The 19,781-nt window shown below is 49.5% G+C and overlaps 1 protein-coding gene and 2 non-coding genes across 3 annotated transcripts in view; all 3 read left to right on the forward strand.

The window, feature by feature from the left end:
- Nucleotides 1-19,781, forward strand: part of LOC127041591 (uncharacterized) — a 592,831-nt gene that overhangs the window by 43,716 nt on the left and 529,334 nt on the right. The gene's annotated exons all lie outside the window — the stretch shown is intronic.
- TRNAE-UUC (transfer RNA glutamic acid (anticodon UUC)) lies at nucleotides 1,407-1,478 on the forward strand. The gene has a single exon. It is a non-coding gene; the product is annotated as a tRNA-Glu (tRNA).
- On the forward strand, nucleotides 9,492-9,564 carry TRNAV-GAC (transfer RNA valine (anticodon GAC)). The gene has a single exon. It is a non-coding gene; the product is annotated as a tRNA-Val (tRNA).

Below are 19,781 nucleotides of genomic sequence, written 5' to 3' on the forward strand. Positions count from 1 at the left end.
GCCCTGAAGGTGTTTATTTGTGAACTGAGGTTCCCTGTCTGAGGCCTGGTCTACAATATGCTGTTAAACCGATTTTAACAGCGTTAAATCGATTTAACGCTGCACCCGTCCACACTACACTGCTCTTTATATCGATTTAAAGGACTCTTTAAATTGATTTAAAGAGCTCTTTAAATCAATTTCTCTACTCCTACAAAACGAGAGGAGTAACGCTAAAATCGATATTACTATATCAGATTAGGGTTAGTGTGGACGCAAATCAACGTTATTGGCGTCATTATTTTAAAGTAACTACCCACAGTGCACTGCTCCAGAAATCGACGCTAGCCTCGGACCGTGGACGCACACCACTGAATTAATGTTCCTAGTGTGGACGCACACAATCCACTTTATAATATCTGTTTTATAAAATCAGTTTAAGCTAATTCGAATTTATCCTGTAGTGTAGACATAGCCTGACTTTTGCCTTCTTTCCTGGTTTGTTATGTCTCCAGCGAGCAAACCAAAGCTGTCACTAGGCTGGTTAGATGCTGCTTTCTAGCCCAGTGAGCTGGGGTTGATTTAACATGCTGCCGCCATCAGCTGGTCAGAGCAACCAGGGCTGGAGGTCAGAATTTAGGATTCTCCCACCAAGGGGAGGTGCTGTTGGACTCATCTAGTGGGGGAGAGTCTGAAAAAGTTTCTTGGTTCCCAGAGAGGGGGCAGACAAGCTGGTGCCACACACACATTTTCACAGGGAATCAGGCCCCCCCCTTGGGAAAAACTCAAAAGAAGCCCAGACCCAGGAGTGTCAGAGAAGGGAATCACTGTTTGCTTTAAGAGATGGGTGAGGGAAACCTGCAGGTCCTTAGATCCCTTCAGCACCTTATAGAACCATTTGTGAGGAAAGTCTGGGGAAGCCAAGGAGGACAAGGAGAGGGAAAAAGGCCTTGCAGCTGTTGTGCAATCACCATGCTCTCAGCAGAAGGGTTCAGGGAGCTCTGCTCTCAGAACACACAAGATGGCAAAGTTCAGAGCCCTGTTGCACGGAGTTAGACTGTGATCAGCTCACAGTGAGAGGAAGCAACACCCCTCCCTTGGTCTCTATGCCAGAGCTCCTATCATCTGAGTGTCCTTCCTGCAAGAGTCGGGTGCTGAGAGGGTTGCGATGGGATAAATGAAGACAGAGGAGGATTGTTCCTCCTGGGTTTTTTTTTGCGTGGCTCTGTGATCCTGCTGGAGGAAGCATCCTTAGAGTTTATTTCAGTGGCTTGTGTTGGGCTGAGGTTGTGACCCAGAGTACAGGGGTTCCTGCACTCTCTGTTCTTAACCCCTCAGGGAGTGGACAATGGAGCACTGTCAGAAAGTGGATAGAAAGTAGCCTAAGAAAGTGTAGCATAAGTGAGAAAAAAAGCAACATTATCAGCTCCCTGGTGGTCTAGTGGTTAGGATTTGGCACTTTCACTGCCAAGGCCTGGGTTCAATTCCCAGTCAGGGAAAAGTGACTTCAATTAAAAAAACGCTTCAGTTATTTTTCACTTGCAATGTAAATAAATCTGTGGCTGTTTCCTGATTTCTCCATCTTCCCAGTGTCTCCATGGCAGGGCTGGCTCCAGGCACCTAGAGATGACAAATGGAATGGGGAGGCTTCTGTGCCTATTGGGTCCTCTCAGTTCCCCTTGGAGGGAAAGACTCACTGCCAAAAGTGGCAGAGGTAGAGCTGCTGCTGATTCCAGCTTTTTTATTTTTTTTTTCTCCTGGGGTGGCAAAAATGCTGGATCTGGCCCTGCTCCATGGAAGACAATTTGTTAAATCCCAGATGAGTGGAGTTCTATCAGTTCTCAGCCTGAGTCCTTAGGTCTTAATCCTGAGGATATTATCCCATCATGGGGCCATTTCCCTCCTCTCTTTCATACAGAAGCACAATTTTCCTTGCACAGCCACAGGAACAGCAAGATCTTTCTCTGTCCCTTGTGCAAAGCAGGGGGCCAAATTCCATGGAAACAATGGACAAGCAGGGGGCTCTGGGCACATCCAGCCCTGGCAGTGAGATGTTCCCTCCCCTATTTCTTTATGCCCCTGTTGTTATTTAATGGATTGTCTGGGATGGGGGAAAAGCTGAGTTCACTCCAGGTGAAGGGAAAAAAGGACCCTCAAAGTCTCAGGACCCAACCCCTGCTACCAGGATCACTGAGGTGCTGGGGATTTGATTAGGAAAGGGACTGTGTGAATTGTCAAGGTGGGGAATGAATAACAATCTACAACCAGATCCACCTCATTAACCACTGACACAGGCTAATCCTGCTGCAGCTAGAAGGGAAACTGGGAGTGATTCTTTGCTGTTCAGCCATGGAAACAGTGACCAAATTGCACCGCAGTGAATGTGCTGGGGAAAGCTGGACTTCACAGGCAGGTGGAAACACCTAGAACTCCCCACCCCACTTCTGCCACCAGGGTGAGGTGTTGAGCTGCTCACAGCATACCCCACAATAACCTTACAGCAGGGGATTGCAGCACCCCCACCACCCAATGCAGGGGAGAGGGCTGACTGTATCTCTGCCCCCTGAGTCCAGGGCACAAACTCTCTCTGCCCCACACATAGAATCTTGCCCTGCTGCAAAGTGACTCCTATGAACAAGTAACCTCTAGGAGAGCAGGCCTGGTCCTCAGAGAGGGGAATGGGCTTCTTGTGAAGCTTATAGGTCACTGGATGCAGTGAGGACAGGAAGGCTTTGAGTATAACCCATAGCAAACACAGCCCATCTGGGGATGTAGCTTAGTGGTAGAGTACATGCTTTGCCTGTATGAGACCCTGGGTTCACTCCCCAGCATATCCAGGTTCATTTTTTCACCTTGATGCTTTGCTCATGCCCAGAGGGGATGTGGCCCACCAGTTTCAGTCCTGCTCAGTGAGGGGCAAGTGCCAATTGCATGGAAGGTCTGGGGGGTTTCTGCTCCAAAGTCACCTTGGTACATTTAAGATTCCCTCTCACTGTGCTGCTTGGGACAAGGGTAGATGAGAAGGGCGAATCCTCCAGCACTGGAGGGAAAGGTCCCATCTGCTCAGACTGAGAGGCAAGGAAACAGAGGGGCAGTCAGTGCTTTGAAAGGAGAGAGGTCAGTGATGTACACCCAACAGGGGACACTGTCTTTTTAAGTATCACAGGGGTAGCTGCGTTAACCAGGATTTTTAAAAAGCGAGAGTCCTGTGGCACCTTATAGACTAACAGATGTACAGGAGCATAAGCTTTGAGGGGTGAATCCGCACTTCATCGGATGAATGCAGTGGGAATTCTGTGCCTGGCTAGCCAACTACAAAAGCAATTTCTCCTCCCTTGGCGTTCACACCTCAGCTGCTAGAAGAGGGCCTCATCCTCCCTGATTGAACTAACTTCCTTATCTCTAGACTGATTCTTACCTGCATATTTATAGCTGCTCCTGCAAATTTCCGCCACGTTCATCTGACGAAGCAGGTATTCACCTGCGAAAGCTTATGCTCCAATACGTCTGTTAGTCTATAAGGTGCCACAGGACTTTATGTCTTTTTGAGGTGAGTGCAGCTTGCTTGAGAGGTGCTGACGATGGATAGAGAAAAGGCTGGAGTCAATGACAGATGAGACCACAGAAGGGGAAGGGGAATGGCAGCCCCACAGAAGGTCCTGGGTGCTCTGATGCCCCGGTTATTGCACCCTGGCCTGTCATAGAGAGAGAAAAGACACCGAGGGACCCAGTCCCCCTAACAGTGATCCCATGGACAAGAACCTGGTTGTTAGTGGGGTGAAGATTCCTTCTGGGCAAAGTGGAGCTGAAATCCCTCAGTGTCCTGGAATTTAAGCAATGGAAGCTTCAAACCCTGCACGGGTGTGGGCTGAGGTGTATCAGCAGAAGGTTGGGCTGGACAGAGGCGGCAGGTTTGTATAATTTTTGGTGGTGCCCAGAATGGGACCAAGTCCTGCCCCACCTCCCCACACTTGCCTAAGGCTCTGGGAGGGAGTTTGGGTGTGGGAGGGAGAGGGGCTGGGATCTGGGAGAGAGTTTGGGTTCAGGGTCTGGGCTCAGTCAGGGGGTTGTGGTGCAGGAGAGTGTGCAAGGAGCAGGGTCCTGGAAGGAGTTTGGGTGCAGGTGTGGGGTCTGGGTTGGGGCAGGGGGTTGAGAGTACAGGAGAGGATGAAGCGTGCAGCATTTACCTTGGGCAGCTCTCGAAAGAAACCTGCACCCCCCTCTGGCAGCAGCCCCTAAGCAGGAGGGCTGGGGGCATCTCTGAACACTGCTGCCCACAGACTCCAGCCCTGCAGCTCCCATTGCCACAGCTGGCTCTTGGGGCGGGAACAGCATGTGGAGACCCCCCCACACACAGTTGTTCTTCCCGCAGATGGGGGGCAGCAGGGGATCTCCCCTGTTTGGAGGAATCTCTCTGGGCCCTACTGTTAGGTCTCCATCCTTTCTCCCCCTAACCACGCACACCCCTCCCCTCCCCGTTACTAATGTTTTAGAGTGACCCCTCCCTCCGTTTGTAGGATACAGACTCTCTGTGACAGAGACTGACTGTGGCTCCTCTCTGCATGGCCCCAGTGGGGAAGGAAAGAGACTGGGGGGGCGCGGAGAAGATGGGCAGAAGGAGTCAAATGGGGCTAAACCAGAATAGAGGAGATTTTCTTCCTGTTAAAACGTACTGGAGTCTCATCACTGAAAAGCCACATCTTGAATTAGGTTTGAACCAGCTGCTTTTCAATTACCAGGCAAAGGTGTGAACCACAGAGACTGGGAACTGCCTGCTTCCCAAATCCATCTAAACAGCATCTGCAGTGGTGCAATTGGTTAGTGCAGAAGGGCAAGCTGCTGGGATTATAAATTCAGGCCTTATCTGGAGCCCTGGATTCTGTTCCCCATGTACCTTCCCCAGCTTGTTCCTCTTACCTGTGTAGTTTGCTTTGCCTAATTCCCATGGAAAGTGCCCTAATGGGAAAAGGAGAGTAAGTTCCAAAATGTGGCAGTAGGTGCACAGCTTGGAAACATCCCCCCTGTGCTGCCTTTAGTTCCAGTAGGCTGTTCACTGGCAGGGCAAATTGATTTCTCTGCTGCTGAGAAAGCTGCCAGGACAGGTCTGTGGGCACCAGAGCTCCCTGCTTCTTCCAGCACACCCCTGGCTCCTTCCCTGCCCCAGTCACCGATGTAGGAGGGTCCTATATGCACAGAGCCTAAAGCTTTACTAAGTCTTCTTAGTGCAGTTGACAGCATGTCAGTCTCATAATCTAAAAGTCATGAGTTCAAGCCTCACAGGTAGTAGCAATGGCTTCTGTTCCCTGCTTCAGTTTTTCCAAAGGAAATCATAGAAAAGAAACTAGAGGCGAGTGGTTTCTAGACACCCTCCCACCGATCTAACACGCACACAGACTTTTCTATGGCATTATCTTTTCCTTCTCTGTGCCATTTGTATTCTCCATAGAGCAAAATAAAACAAAAACAGGCAAGTCCAAGCCTAATACAGTATGAAACTCAATACAGATCAAGACTCACCCTCAGAGATCTTCCAATACTCTTCTTTCGCAAACTAGACTTATTTCTTGTCTGGTCACAATCTTTTCACCAGGTATAGTCTTTGTTCCAGCTCAAGGTAGCTAGGGGATTTCTCATGACTGCACCCACCTTTCTTCTGTTCCATCCCTTATACAGCTTTGCTACAAGGCAGGAAACTTTTGTCTCTCTCCTGGGGAAAAGCCCCAGGTTTAAGATGGATTCCTGTACCAGGTGACATGGTCACGTGTCCTGGGAGACCCCAAGCCTTCATTCTTCCTGGCCTTACTCACAGATGGTGCAGGACAGAGCCACCTCCAGTCAATTGTCCTGGTTAATGAGAGCCATCAAGAGTCCAAACCACTATTAATGGCCCACACTTTGCATCATTACAAGAGGACCTCAGAGTTATATTTCATATTTCTAGTTTCAGATACAAGAATTATCGGTTCGTACAAATAGGATGAACACACACAGTAGATTATAAGCTTTGTAATGATACCTTACAAGAGACCTTTTGCATGAAGCATATTTCAGTTGCTTTATATTCACACTCATTAGCATATTTTCATAAAATCCTATGGAGTGCAACTTCACAGCTGGGAAAGGGTTTTACTGCAGCACCTGGGAGCAGTTGAGTTTCATGTTCAGGCTGTGGTATGAGTTGCTCCAGGTTTCTTGTAAGCACACAGGGACCTTAGTGGGTGCTCTCGATACAGGAATGGCCCAGATACGCTACAGTGATGGGAATTGCATTTTCCTTTTTAATTTTTGTATTTCCAATGACATTTCTGTATAAATATGTTTTCTCCTGGATTTGATATTTAACTAAAAAAAGAATAAGGCCTCAGGGCGCCAGATGGAGGAGCAGGCTGGGGCTAGGACTGCTAAGAAAGCAAGAGTAGCAAGTTTTCTATATTCTTTCCTGCCCTCATTTTCATGACTAATTTCTCTTCTGCATGAAATTTGCCATTTGTACATGTGAGCCTGGCTAGTTCAGTTGGTAGAGCATCAGGCTTTTAATCTGAGGGTCTACGGTTCAGGTCAGTGAAAAAGACAGTTCTACCTGTAATATCTTCCAAGATCTTCAGAAGGCATCTCTCGAGGATGCTCCTTGACTTCAGCTTCTCCTTTTCAGGACTTGGTCTTTCCTAGGAAGGGCCATGTATTGCCTAGGACTGAAGGGGGAACTTCATCACATGCCCACTGGCCTCTCAGTCTGGATTAAGAAAGGCCTCTGGGAGCTGCAGCAAACTGCTGCATGACAACTTGGTGAGCAAATGCAGGGTTGCCCACACAGGGTCATCCTCATCAGAACTCAGCAGAGGTCTGGGGGTTCCGTATTGGTCCCATGGTGTAAGGTCCAGCACTCAGGATTTTGAATCCTGCTATCTGAGTTGAAGTCTCAGTGGGATCTGAGAGCAATTCCTGTGGCACCTAACCCTACTGGGTCTTCCAAGGCTCTGTCTTGCTTTCTCAAAGGCCATGAAAGTCTGTCTTTTGCCCGCCAGCTGTTGTGACTTGAGCACAAGAGGGGATGTTTGATCCAGAAGTCTGGCTGTGCCTGGAGTCCTGTAGGTAGGGATGCGAGCTGCATTTCCTCTGAGTCCTGAAGCTGGGCTGCAGCCTGGCCTAGGAGGCAGCCCTATTGGTTCACCTACTGGCCCAAAGTCACTTGTGCAGTGTTGGTGTCCCCAGGAATGCTGAAGGGCCTAAGGGAGGGAGGCTCAATACTCCTCCCTATCAGTCAGGGTGGAAGAGGAGGGCTGCAAGAGTGGGCAGGCTGATGAGCTGGGCCTTCTACCTTTCGGGTGGGGACGATGTGGGGAATGCGAACTGGGAGAAGCGGTTGCTGGCCTGTGAGGAAAGGCTCAGCCAGTGGCATAAGTGGACCTTGTCATTAGCCTACAAAGTTGTGATGCTCAAGACCTATCTTTTGGCTGTGGGGAATTTCCTCAGTCATGTGTTTCCCCCTGCTCCATGAGTGCTGCTGAGACCGAACACCATGGCCTTCCACTTCCTGTGGGGCAATAGGACGTCCCTACCTAGTCAGGAGACATGTGGCTTTTCTGCCATATTAGAAGGGGGGTTGGGTTTAGTGGGCTTTGAAGCCTTGTACGGCTCTACTTTTTTGTATTTCAATTTTCAGTGGTGGCTGAGCTGGAAGGCAGGTCAGGCCCAAGGGAAATGGTGGGGCAACCACAAAGAACGCAACTGACTCTTGCGATATGTCTGTATTATTTTTACCCCACTGGGTGCAGCACCGGGTATGGGATGGCCGATGATGAGGGAAGAGGGAGGCCCCCACCTCTAGTGTTCTTCTACTGTCACCTTACACCCTACAGGATTTTCAGTGGGTGGCTTGGTGGAAGGTGCTTGTAGGATGGCTTCATCCACAACAGTGGCTGCCCTCACAGCAGCGGCGGCCACAGCATCTAGGCTCCCCCCCCTCTTTGGCTCAGTCTGAACAGAGATCAATGTACCACTGGGTGAGACAGGCCAATTTTAGGGAGCTTCCTCTGAAGGTGAGCAACTGTCCCCAGAACTTACTGACAGGCACTTTAAAGTATTTGCAAATGTGCATGGCCGGCATGTGCAGAGCAAAGGCTGCCCAGGGGCACTATGTCAGGCTCTGGCACCGCTTGAGACAATGGACCATCTTCAGCCACCAGGTGACCCAGGATCTAAGGCAGGAATGGGGTGAAGGAGCAAGTCAGGCTGAGCAAGGCAGCCAAAATTCATCTTGCCTTCGTGGGCGCTCAGAATGATGCCATTTTTGTGTGCCAGGGCTGATAAAAACATCCCAGACAGAGAAGCAGCAGGCCAAAAAAGCAGCAGGGGTATTCTGTCTGCTATCCAAGATCCATAAACCTGGAAATCCTGGATGCCCCATCATTTCAGGCAATGACCCCCGGACAGCAGGATAGTCTGGCTGTGTAGACTCCCTCCTCAGGCCCTATGCTACCAGCACTCCCAGCTATCTTCGAGATGCAACTGACTTCCTGAGGAAACTACAATCCATTGATGATCTTCCAGAAAACACCATACTGGCCAGTATGGAGGTAGAAGCCCTCTACACCAACATTCCACACAAAGATGGACTACAAGCTGTAAGGAACAGTATCCCCGATAATGTCACGGCAAACCTAGTGGCTGAACTTTGTGACTTTGTCCTCACCCACAACTATTTCACATTTAAAACCATCGGAGAACACTTCAATCTTCCTGGTCACTTGATTACAGACCTAAAAGTCGCAATATTACAACAAAAAAACCTTCAACAACAGACTCCCACAAGAGACTGCTGAATTGGAATTAATTTGCAAAGTGGACACCATTAAAGTAGGCTTGAATAAAGCCTGGGAGTGGACGGGTTATTACACAAAGTAAAACTATTTCCCCATGTTTATTTGTCCCCCTACTGTTACTCAAACCTTCCTGTCAACTGTTGGAAATAGGCCATCCCGATTATCACTACAAAAGGTTTTTTCTCCTGCTGATAATAGCTCACCTTAACTGCTCACTCTTGTTATAGTGTGTATGACAACACTCATTTTTTCATGTTCTCTGTGTGTGTGTGTGTGTGTGTGTATCTATATCTATATCTATATATCTTCCTGCTGTATTTTCCACTGCATGCATCCGATAAAGTGGGTTTTAGCCCATGAAATCTTATGCTCAAATAAATTTGTTAGTCTCTAAGGTGCCACAATTACTCCTTGTTCTTTTTGCAGATAAATTAATGGAGGTTAAGTCCATGAATGGCTATTAGCCAGGATGGGTAAGGAATGGTATCCCTAGCCTCTGTTTGTCAGAGGGTGGAGATGGATGGCAGGAGACAGATCACTTGATCATTATCTGTTAGGTTCAGTCCCTCTGGGGCACCTGGCATTGGCCACTGTTGGCAGATAGGATATGGGGTTGGATGGACCTTTGGTCTGACCCAGTATGGCCATTCTTATATTCTTATGAAGGGAGGGGCAGAGCACTGTAACAGAGTTTCTGTAGTGTAGTGGTTATCATGTTTGCTTGACATGCAAAAGGTCCCTGGTTTAAAACCAGGCAGAAACATGATGGCTTCCTTTCCCCAGCTCCTACTGGCCTGTCCCTGCTGTTGTAGGAGCAGCAGTGATTTCTATACAATGTATAACCTATATGCTCAATAGGTCTGTTATACTTCCCCCCCCTCCTGCTTTTGTCTCCTCTCCCTCTCTGAATACCTGTGAAGTGGTTTTCCCCCTCCCTCTCCTGGAATGCTTGTGGGATGAATGGGCTGGTTGAACAGCTAGAAGAGCAGAAGAGCTTCCAGGTAGACAAGGTGTTTGGGACTCTGATTAGGCAGCACTCACACACCCAGAGCATGGACACTGCCCAAAGTGGAGCGTGACCAACCAGATGCAGCCAAGTCATCTCTAGTCGCAGGCCATTAGGTGCAGGTCCTTAAAAGGAGAAGGGGCCACGTGCTCAGGAGTCATTCACAAGCTTGTACCTCCAGTGAATGCCCTTTGCCTGACCGCCTGGCCAGTGGTTCTCTGCGTTGTATTTCATTGTGCCTCAGGAAGACTTACCTTCATCGCACTGTCCATAGCTGCACTGTGGGAAACTGACCTTGCAGAATCCTGACATCTCCAGTGCTGTGCCTGTCCTGGGAGCATGAGTATGCAAGTGTGAGTGTGACACCCCCGCTTCTTCTTTTGAACTTAGCTGTCAGTATAATAAATGTGCTGCTTTCTGCCAAACTCTGGTGGGTCATTAGTCCTCCCTACGCTTACTAGCTGGCCCAGTAATGGGTAACAGCTGTGATAAGCTCAACCCTTGCAGGACAGAGGGTGCTGAAATGAGCTGGGAAAAAGCCTTAGCATCAGCAGGTGAAAGCTAGAGTACCTTGGCCAGTCACCTTTTGAAGCCTTGTGGCTTAGTCTCCTCTGCCCTTGGAGGTTGGCCTATGGCGGCCGGCTCTTCCTGCTGGCTTCCTTTGTGTGATTTGCCAAAGGAGGGAGTGAGGCAGGAATGAGGCAAAAGAGGAAAGTCTAGCTGAGGAAGGCAGGGCAGAAGCTAAGCCCATTTGTTCTGCAAAGCCTGAAAAGCCTGGGAAGGTGCGGTTGGCTGCTGGGAGGTAGAATCCTGTGCCTACCTATTGGCTTCCCAGGGATGGCTACTTGCATCCCAGGAGAAAAAGGATGGTTCTGGGTGAAAGGAAAACAAGCAAAGCTCTGGGAGGAAATTTGGGTGTGGGATGCAGGCTCTGCGCTGGGGGAGTGGGTTGGGGTGCAGGAGAGGTGGCGCTTACCCCGGGCACTGCAGCTCCCAAAGTGACTGGAACACACAACCCAGTGGCAGCAGGTCCTAGGTGGGCCGTGCCAGGAGGTCTCTGTGTGCCGCTGTCTGCAGGCGCTGCCCCCAGAGCTCCCATTGGCTGCAGTTCCTGGCCAATAGGGGCTGTGGAATTGGTACTTGGGGCAGAGGCAATGAATGGAGACACTCCCCTCACCCCAGGGGGTGCCGGGACATGCTGGCCATTTCTGGGAGTGACACGGAGGGACGGAGGCAGAGTGGGCAGGGAGCCACCTTAGTGCTGCTGGCACATCTCTGTACACCCATTAGGGGAGGGGGGCAGAGGTCGTCCATGTGCTGCCTGGGGTAGGGGCAGTGCACAGAGCTGCCTCCCCTACTGGGTCTATTACAGGAGGGGAGGGGGCTCTTTTGGCCTGTAAGGTGCAGCAGGTCGGACTAGATGATCACATTGGTCCTTTCTGACCTTAAAGGCTCTGAGTCTAAAAGGGAGAGGGAAGTAAAGGAAGTTTTTAAAAAAAAAATGAACCAAACATTGTAATACCAGGATAACCCCACCTGCTCGTTGTCTAGTCCCAGCCCTTTCTTCCTCCATTGTGTGTTGAATGACCTGCAGAACATTGATTCTCTCATTCCATTGCTAAACTGATACAATGTGACTGAAATTAAACTAATTCCCAGCAGAGAAAACATCACATCACCGCACTGGCTGGGAATCAAACCCAAGTCAACTGTTTGGAAAGCAGCTATGCTCACCACTATACTGCCAATGCACGTGGTGAAAGTATCACTTATGCTTGCCCAAAGAGGCTAGACAAGCATTGAGGAGATTTTCTGTCCATTAAAATGAACTGGATTCTCATCACTAAAAAAAACCACCTCCATCTTCACTTGGGTTTGAACCATCAGCCTTTCAATTAGCCACCAAAGTCGTTAATCACAGGGTATGTCTACACTATGGGATTATTCCGATTTTACAGAAACCAGTTTTTGGAAACAGATTGTGTAAAGTCGAGTGCACACGGACACACTAAGCACATTAGTTTGGCAGTGTGCGTCCATATACCGAGGCGAGTGTCAATTTCCGGACCGTTGCACTGTGGGTAGCTATCCCATAGCTATCCCATAGTTTCTGCAGTCTCTCCCACCCATTGGAATTCTAGGTTGAGGTCCCAATGCCTGATGGGGCAAAAACAGTGTCGTGGGTGATTCTGCTTAAATGTCGTCACTCAGTCCTTCCTCCGTGAAAGCAATGGCAGACCATCATTTTGCGCCCTTTTCCCTGGTTTGCCTGGGCAGACGCCATAGCACGGCAACCATGGAGCCCATTCAGCCTTTTTTCACCATCACCATATGACTACTGGATGATGCTGATAGACGCGGTACTGCAGCACTACACAGCAGCATCCCCTTGCCTTTTCAAGTTAGCAAAGATGGTTACCAGCCATACCGTCCCATCTGCGGCTTTGCAAGTTGACAATGACAGTTACCAGTTATACTGTACCGTCTGCTGCTGTCATGGGTGCTCCTGGCCGGCCTCGGTGAGGTTGGCCTGAGGCGCATGGACAAAAATGGGAATGACTCCCCAGGTCATTCCCTTCTGTGAGTTTTGTCTAAAGGGAGAGTCAGTCCTGTCTAGACTATCAGGCAAGCCTGCTAAAGAACCAGAGAGGCAAACGGCCGCTCCGGGTCAGAGCCCCAGACATCCAGCAGAAATGATGAGCTGCATGCCATTCCATGGGGTGCCCCTGCAACAACCCCACCCGTTGCTTCCCTCCTCTCCCACCCCTCCTGGGCTACCGTGGCAGTGTCCCCTTGTTTGTGTGACGAAGTAATAAAAAATGCATTAATTTGAAACAACACTGACTTTATTGCCTCTGCAAGAGGAGCTCAAAGGGGGCCAATACCGCTGAATTGCAGCCACACTAATCCTAATCCAACATGGCAAGTACCGATTCCAGCAATACTCCCCTCGTCGGGGAGGAGTACAGATATTGGTATTAAGAGCCCTTTATATCGATATAAAGGGCTTCATTGTGTGGACGAGTGCAAGGTTAATGCGATTTAATGCTGCTAACTTAGATATAAACTTGTAGTGTTCACCAGGCCAGAGAGAGCAGCAGGTTTTCCCTACTGTTTCCGACTCTTGTTTTCTTGACTAGTTCTCCTCTGCCCCAAGTTGCTCTTTCACGTTGTAAGTCTGGCAAGCTCAGTTGGTAGAACATCAGACTTTTAATCTGTAGTCCAGTGGTCAAGTCACTGGTCAGGTGATAAACTACTCCCCAAGATCTTAAACTGTCTCTTTGGAGTCCTCTTTAACATTATTTTTTCTCTTCAGGATTTTCCCTTTCCTCAGAAGGGCCTTTTTGTGTGTGGGTTTGAAGGGGCAACTTCCTGACAACCTCTCTGTCCTTGCAGCCTGGAGGAATAAAGGCCACTGGGCATATAGCATGTTCCTTCCCTGCACACACACACACATACAAACACACAGAATATCCCTAGGAATTAGAATCACCTGCTGCTTTCCCCTTTCCTGCTGGATCCCCAAACAAGGATGCTCTTCAGCCTAAACCCATGTCCCCTCTTTTCTCGGTGCCCCTCAATCCCAATCCTCAGTCCCTCCTATGCACACTGCTTGTCACTCCCAACCAGAGCCTACTCCTCTTCACCCTTCTCCTCTGTCCCTAACCACAGCCCTCTCAATCCCAACCCACAGCCCCCTTCTATTCCCAGTGCCCCTCAATCCCAACCCACAGGACCCTCCTCCTCACGCTGCTCCTCAATCCCAACTCATAGGCCCCTCCTATTCCCGGTGCCCCTCAATCCCAACCCACAGCTCCCTGCTTCCCTCCAGCAGCAGGTGCTTCAGACCCCCTCAGTAAGATTTTCTTGCAAGGTTTCGTGTATGAGTCTGCATGTGGATTTTACAGTATGTTGGAAATATGTTGGATTGCTTGCCGAAATGATCACTTTTGCCTGGTGTTGGATTCCCAGCCTCCTTGTTTTTGGGGCAGGAGAAATAAAGCAATGTTATCCTTGTTGTGTAAATTGAGGGCAGCACAACTGTGCTCGGCAGACTCCGACTGAGGGACTCACCTTCAATTCAATAGCACTTTCTAGGCAGGGAACAGGGGTTCGAAAGCCAAATGGGCCCGCGCCTGGGTCCTAATACTAAAATTTAGGGGTTAGATCAGTGTTAGGACAAGGTGGCTGTGGAGGAATGAGTGAGTCCCTAGACAACATAGTGAGTATAGTGCCTTCTTATTTTCCCCTTTCCACCCAGTGTGGCAGGTGAAACCATTTAACCTTTTTATTAGTGACCTTGGCACAAAAAGCGGGAATGTGCTAATAAAGTCTGCGGATGACACAAAGCTGGGGGGTATTGCTAATACGGAGAAGAACCGGGATATCATACAGGAAGATCTGGATGACCTTGTAAACTGGAGTAATAGTAATAGGATGAAATTTAATAGTGAAAAGTGCAAGGTCATGCACTTAGGAATTAATAATAAGAACTTTAGATATACATTGGGGGCGCATCAGTTGGAAGCAACAGAGGAGGAGAAGGACTTTGGGGTATTGGTTGATCACAGTATGACTATGAGCCGCCAATGTGATATGGCCGTTAAAAAAGCTAATGCGGTTTTAGGATGCATCAGGCGAGGTATTTCCAGCAAAGATAAGGACGTGTTAGTACCGTTATATAAGGCGCTGGTGAGACCTCACCTGGAATAGTGTGTGCAGTTCTGGTCTCCCATATTTAAGAAGGATGAATTCAAACTGGAACAGGTTCAGAGACGGGCTACTAGGATGATCCGAAGAATGAAAAACCTGTCATATGAAAGGAGACTCAAAGAGCTTGGCTTGTTTAGTCTAGCCAAAAGAAGGCTGAGGGGGGATATGCTTACTCTTTATAAATATATCAGAGGGATTAATATTAGGGAGGGAGAGGAATTATTTAAGCTTAGTACCAATGTAGATACAAGAACAAATGAGTATAAACTGGACACTAGGAAGTTTAGACTTGAAATTAGACGAAGGTTTCTAACCATTAGAGGAGTGAAGTTCTGGAACAGGCTTCCAAGGGGATTACTGGGGGCAAAAGACATATCTGGCTTTAAGACTAAGCTTGATAAGTTTATGGAAGGGATGGTATGATGGGAGAGCCTAATTTTGGCAATTGATCTTTGATTATCAGCAGATAAGTATACCCGTTGGTCGGTGATGGGATGTTGGATGGGATGGGATCTTGGTTACTGTAGCAAATTCTTTTCTGAGTACTGGCTGGTGAGTCTTGCCCACATGCTCAGGGTTTAGCTGATCGCCATATATGGGGTCGGGAAAGAATTTTCCCCCGGGGCACATTGGCAGAGGCCCTGGAAGTTTTTTGCCTTCCTCTGCAGCATGGGGCATGGCTCACTTGCTGGTGGATTCTCTGCAGCTTGAGGTCTTCAAACCACAATTTGAAGACTTCAATAACTCAGAAATAGGTTAGGGGTTTGTTATAGAAGTGGAAGGGTAGGGTTCTGTGGCCTGCTTTGTGCCGGGGGTTGGACTAGATGATCACATTTGTCCCTTCTGACCCTAGAATCTATGAGTGAACTCTACAGAGGCACCTCTGGGCTTGCACTGACTAAGGACAACAGCAGTGAGTGGGGTGCAGAGAGGGGATGGCTCATGTTAAAGGACTTTTGGTTGCTGGACTTATGAACCGTAGGGAGAAGGTCACTGCCCAGCTTATTTGTGGGTGGGTTTTCTCCTCGTGGTTTATGTTTATGCATTGGGGCTGCTGACATGACTTCTGCTAACCCTGGGCTTACATTGCAATGTAGGCATACCCTGAGAGGGCATCTATAACGTGATAAAAGCAGTGTGGCCCGGCTGGCCTGGATCATCTGACTTGGACTCCTGGGGCTCAGGTTGTGAGGCTAAAAACTGCAGTGTAGACATTTAGGTTCAGACTAGAGCCCAGGTTCGGAGACCCTCACCCCTTGTGGGGTCTCGGAGGCTGGGCTCAAGCCCAAGTGTCTACACTGTAATTTTATAATCCTGTAGCAAAAGTCCCACAAGCCTGAATCAACTGACCCAGGGTTTCAGAATAGTGACTTGGGTGTGTTTATGACAGTGCAGACATAATACTACGCTATGTCCACGCTGCAATGAAACACCCAGGGCTGCCCAATGCCAACTCAGGCTCCCGAGGCTTTGGCCGTGGGGTGGTAAATTTGCAGTGTAGATGTCTCAGCTCAGGCTCAATACTGGGCTCTGGGCCCCCTCAAAGTTGGGAGGGAGTTTAGCAAGCAAAAAAGGTAAAACCGCAATGAAGTATTACCCTGGACTCAATGGCATTTCTCCATTGGTCTGCCTGCTTTGGGGCAGGGACAATAGCACATCCTGCTGCATTCATTATTTCATAGGGTGGTTTAGGATTTTCATTCTCAGACACTGGGCACAAAGCAGGACTCAACCCTCAGCATAAACTAGGTGAGCTGCCCACAGATTCTGGCAGCCACAATGAGCATTTGGTGTGAGAGCTCAGACCTGCCCCTGTCCCAGAGAGAGGGGGTCATCCATGAGGGGACTGGATCACTGACCTACCAGCTCCTAACTCCCAAACGTTCAGTAACTCTGTTATCAGTGCCTGTGTGTGTAATTTAAACCATAAAAAAACCACACTGGGCTAGACCAAAGGTCCTTCTGACAACAGCCAAGAGCAGGTGCCCCAAAAGCCACTCAACAGGTCACCACTGGCAGTTATTATCCCTGCCTCAAAAGCAGACAGACCAATGGAGAACTGCCATGAGTCCAGGGTAATACTTCCCTGCAGTTTTACCATTTCCACTTGCTAAACTCCCTCCCAACCTTCTGGGCTCCTAGACCTATCCTAGTGTTATGTCTACACTATGATTAAAACACCCAGGTCACCTGTCTCAAAGCCCAGGTCAGCTGACTCAGGGTTATGGGACTTGGACTGCAAGACTATAACATTACAGGGCAGACATATGGCCTTGAACCCAACCTCTGAGACCCCACGAGGGGTGAGGGTTTCTGAACCCAGGCTTCGGTGTGAACACAAATATCTGCACCACTGTTTTTAGCCTCTCAGCTTTAGCTCCATGAGCCTAAGTCAGATGACCCAGGCCAGCCATCCTGCCATCTTTATCCCAGGAGAGATGGATTCTACGGGTACATTCCCATTGCAATGGAAGCCCAGGTGTGGCACGCTGTGCTCAAAGCAGCACACTGCAAGCCCCATATTCACCACTCTCATATACTGATGATACATTTGAACACAGTCTGCCTGGTGAGGTATCATTTCAAAAATCTTGAACTGTTCATCTGTTGAACCTTAATGTCTTCTTGCATTCTATGTGCTCACATTGGTTTGGGAAGTTATGAAGTTTGCTCTGTGTGCATTACAGAAATATGTTATGAGGTTGGGAAATGCCCCCCACCAGCCTTTCAGGTGCGACAAGGGAGGAGCCAGACTCACTGCTGGCCCATTGAAGGTTTCTACAGTCCCAAGGACTATCCCAGGAACCTTGTACGATGCAGACTTCACCGAGATAATACAGCAACAATGGACACTGCTTGACTCACATCATAGCAAAGGAGCTTTCTAGAAAGTTGGAAGAAACTATGAAAGAGGGGAAGAGACATTATGACTTGGCATCTCTCCCCCACAAATCAACAGCTGGAAACACACCTGGATGACAAAACTGATTCATAAATCAGAAGATAATAATAATAATACATTCAAACCAAGGTCCTCAAATAGCTAGAACTGGTTTTTCAGCTGAAAATTTTCAGTTTGGGGAATTTTGTTTTCCCAATCAGACCTTGCCAAGGGAAGCAGGGAGAAAATGTTTGAATTGCCTCCTTCAGAACAGCTTAGCCTAGACACTCTAGCTGTGAGTCACTGTCATGGCCCTGCTGAGAACTGGGGTATTTTAATAATTTGGGGAGGTCTCAGGGTGTTTGGGGGAGATTATGAGGCTGTTACCTTTTGATATAAAAGCTAAGACATACAGGGCTTGAGAATTTTATTTTTAGAAATCTGAGATTTAGACATTTTATTTAAAGCAAGGGGGTTTCTGAGCTAGGTTTTGTTTGCAGGAAGCAACATTGTTTTGTCTGTCATTGTACCAAAGGGGAGACGGTGGTCTAGAAAGGAGGAGTGAAGACTAAATGCATCCGATGAGGATTGGATTCGAACCCATGCATGCAGAGCACAATGGATTAGCAGTCTATCACCTTAACCCCTCAGCCACCTCATCTGAGATGTTAGGAAATGGACAGGATGAGAAATCTAAGGCCAGCAGAGACAGGGACACTAAGGTGTTTTTAAATACTAAGCGGAAGCAGGGGCTGAATGAGCTCCCCCCTCACACCTACTGACCAGCTGTGGGAAAGGCTTCAGGAACAGACCGTGTTTGCATAGACACAACTACTCTGCCTAGGTATGCAGCATCATGGGGCCGCTTCCCCAAAATGACCAGTTTTAGCTGGTGGTGGTCACAAATCACTTTAGCACTGAGTGGTATGAAATGTTATTATCCTTCCTGCATAAGTGAAGGGCAGCAGAACATACTTAGTCGGTCCTGATGGGTGAGGAATAGCTTTTATTGAACAGCATAGAAGTGATTCAGAACGTCACCCTAAAGCAGTGGTCCCCAAACATTTCACACTGTGCCCTCTTATCCATGGCTGTGGGCCCTCGGAGCCGCAGTTGAAAACTGGGGCTGGGAGTGGGATGTTGCTTGCTGAAGAGAGGGGTGCAGACAGGGGTAAGGGGGTCGAGGCCGAGCTGGCAGTCAGGGGCCCAGGCTGAGGGTGGGGTTGGAAAAGAGCTGGGACAGAGTCGGGCTGACTGGTGCTCCCTCCATGGGGGCTGACTCAGCCCCTGAGGTGCCCCCATGAATGTTCCTCTGTGTCCCCCTAGGAGTCACACCCCACATTTTGGGGAGCACTGAACCCTACACGTTAAGCAGGGGCTAGTGATGCCAAAGCCCAGGGAAAGGGAGAACAAGTGCAGGGGCCTCAGCACTGGAACTAGGCCTCGTCACTTCTGTCTGTGGCTCTGCCCCCTGCCACACCTTCCACCCACGGCCCCATCCACTATGTCACCTCTGTTCCACCACTTCCCCCACTAGCCCCACCCTGTCACTCCTTTACCCCTGCCCCGCTGTGGCCCCAAGACCAGAGAAGCTCTGTGCCCCTGCTGCAGCCCCCGGGCCATAGCATGGAGTGAGAGCTCCTCCAACCCTGGGGCTGACATGGGGGAGACTTTTTAAGGGGGACCTAATTTCTCCAGGGCCCCTAGTCATGGGCTCCACTGCCTCTTGGTGACACAAGGTTTGGGGAGGCTGAGCCTCCCCGAGCCTCCATTATATGCTGCCTAGGCTACCGCTGCTCAGTGTGTGGCCAGTCTCTCTGTGTTCTCTGCTGTTTGTGCTGGGGAGCCTGGCTGGCCTTAGGGTTGGGGCCCTCCGGCAGCCGCCCACGACTTCAGGGGGTCAAAGGGCACTGTGTGCCAGTGCAAAGGTGCTCACTGCTCTCCCCTGCCCCAGTGCTCCTCCATGGCCCCATAGAGGGTTGGAGGGAGAGAGGAGCAACACTATGTGCTCCATGCGTCCTGATCACTTTCCCCACCTGGGCTGTGCTGTGAGGGGAGCATCAGAAGCTGCTGCTCTCTGCCCTCCCCTTATGCAGCCTGGCTGAGGAAAGTGACCCGGATGCAGGGAACTCAGGTGATGTTGCTTCTTGCCCCCGCACCCCACCCCCACAGCTCCTAGGGGTGCCCGGAGGAGCAGCCTTCTAGGGAGGAGCGGGCAGCAACGTGAGCTGCTCCATGCTCACAGGTCACTCTCCCCATGTGGGTGCAGGAGGGGGTGCAGGGCTTAGGGGTGAAGAGGATGCAGCAGAGGGGCAGTGGCTGGTAGCACAGGAAGGGAGTGTGGGACTTAAGGGCAAAGGGGACACAGTGTAGGGGTTAG

The sequence above is a fragment of the Gopherus flavomarginatus genome (assembly GCF_025201925.1).
Source record: "Gopherus flavomarginatus isolate rGopFla2 chromosome 13 unlocalized genomic scaffold, rGopFla2.mat.asm SUPER_13_unloc_3, whole genome shotgun sequence".
NCBI lineage: Eukaryota > Metazoa > Chordata > Testudines > Testudinidae > Gopherus > Gopherus flavomarginatus.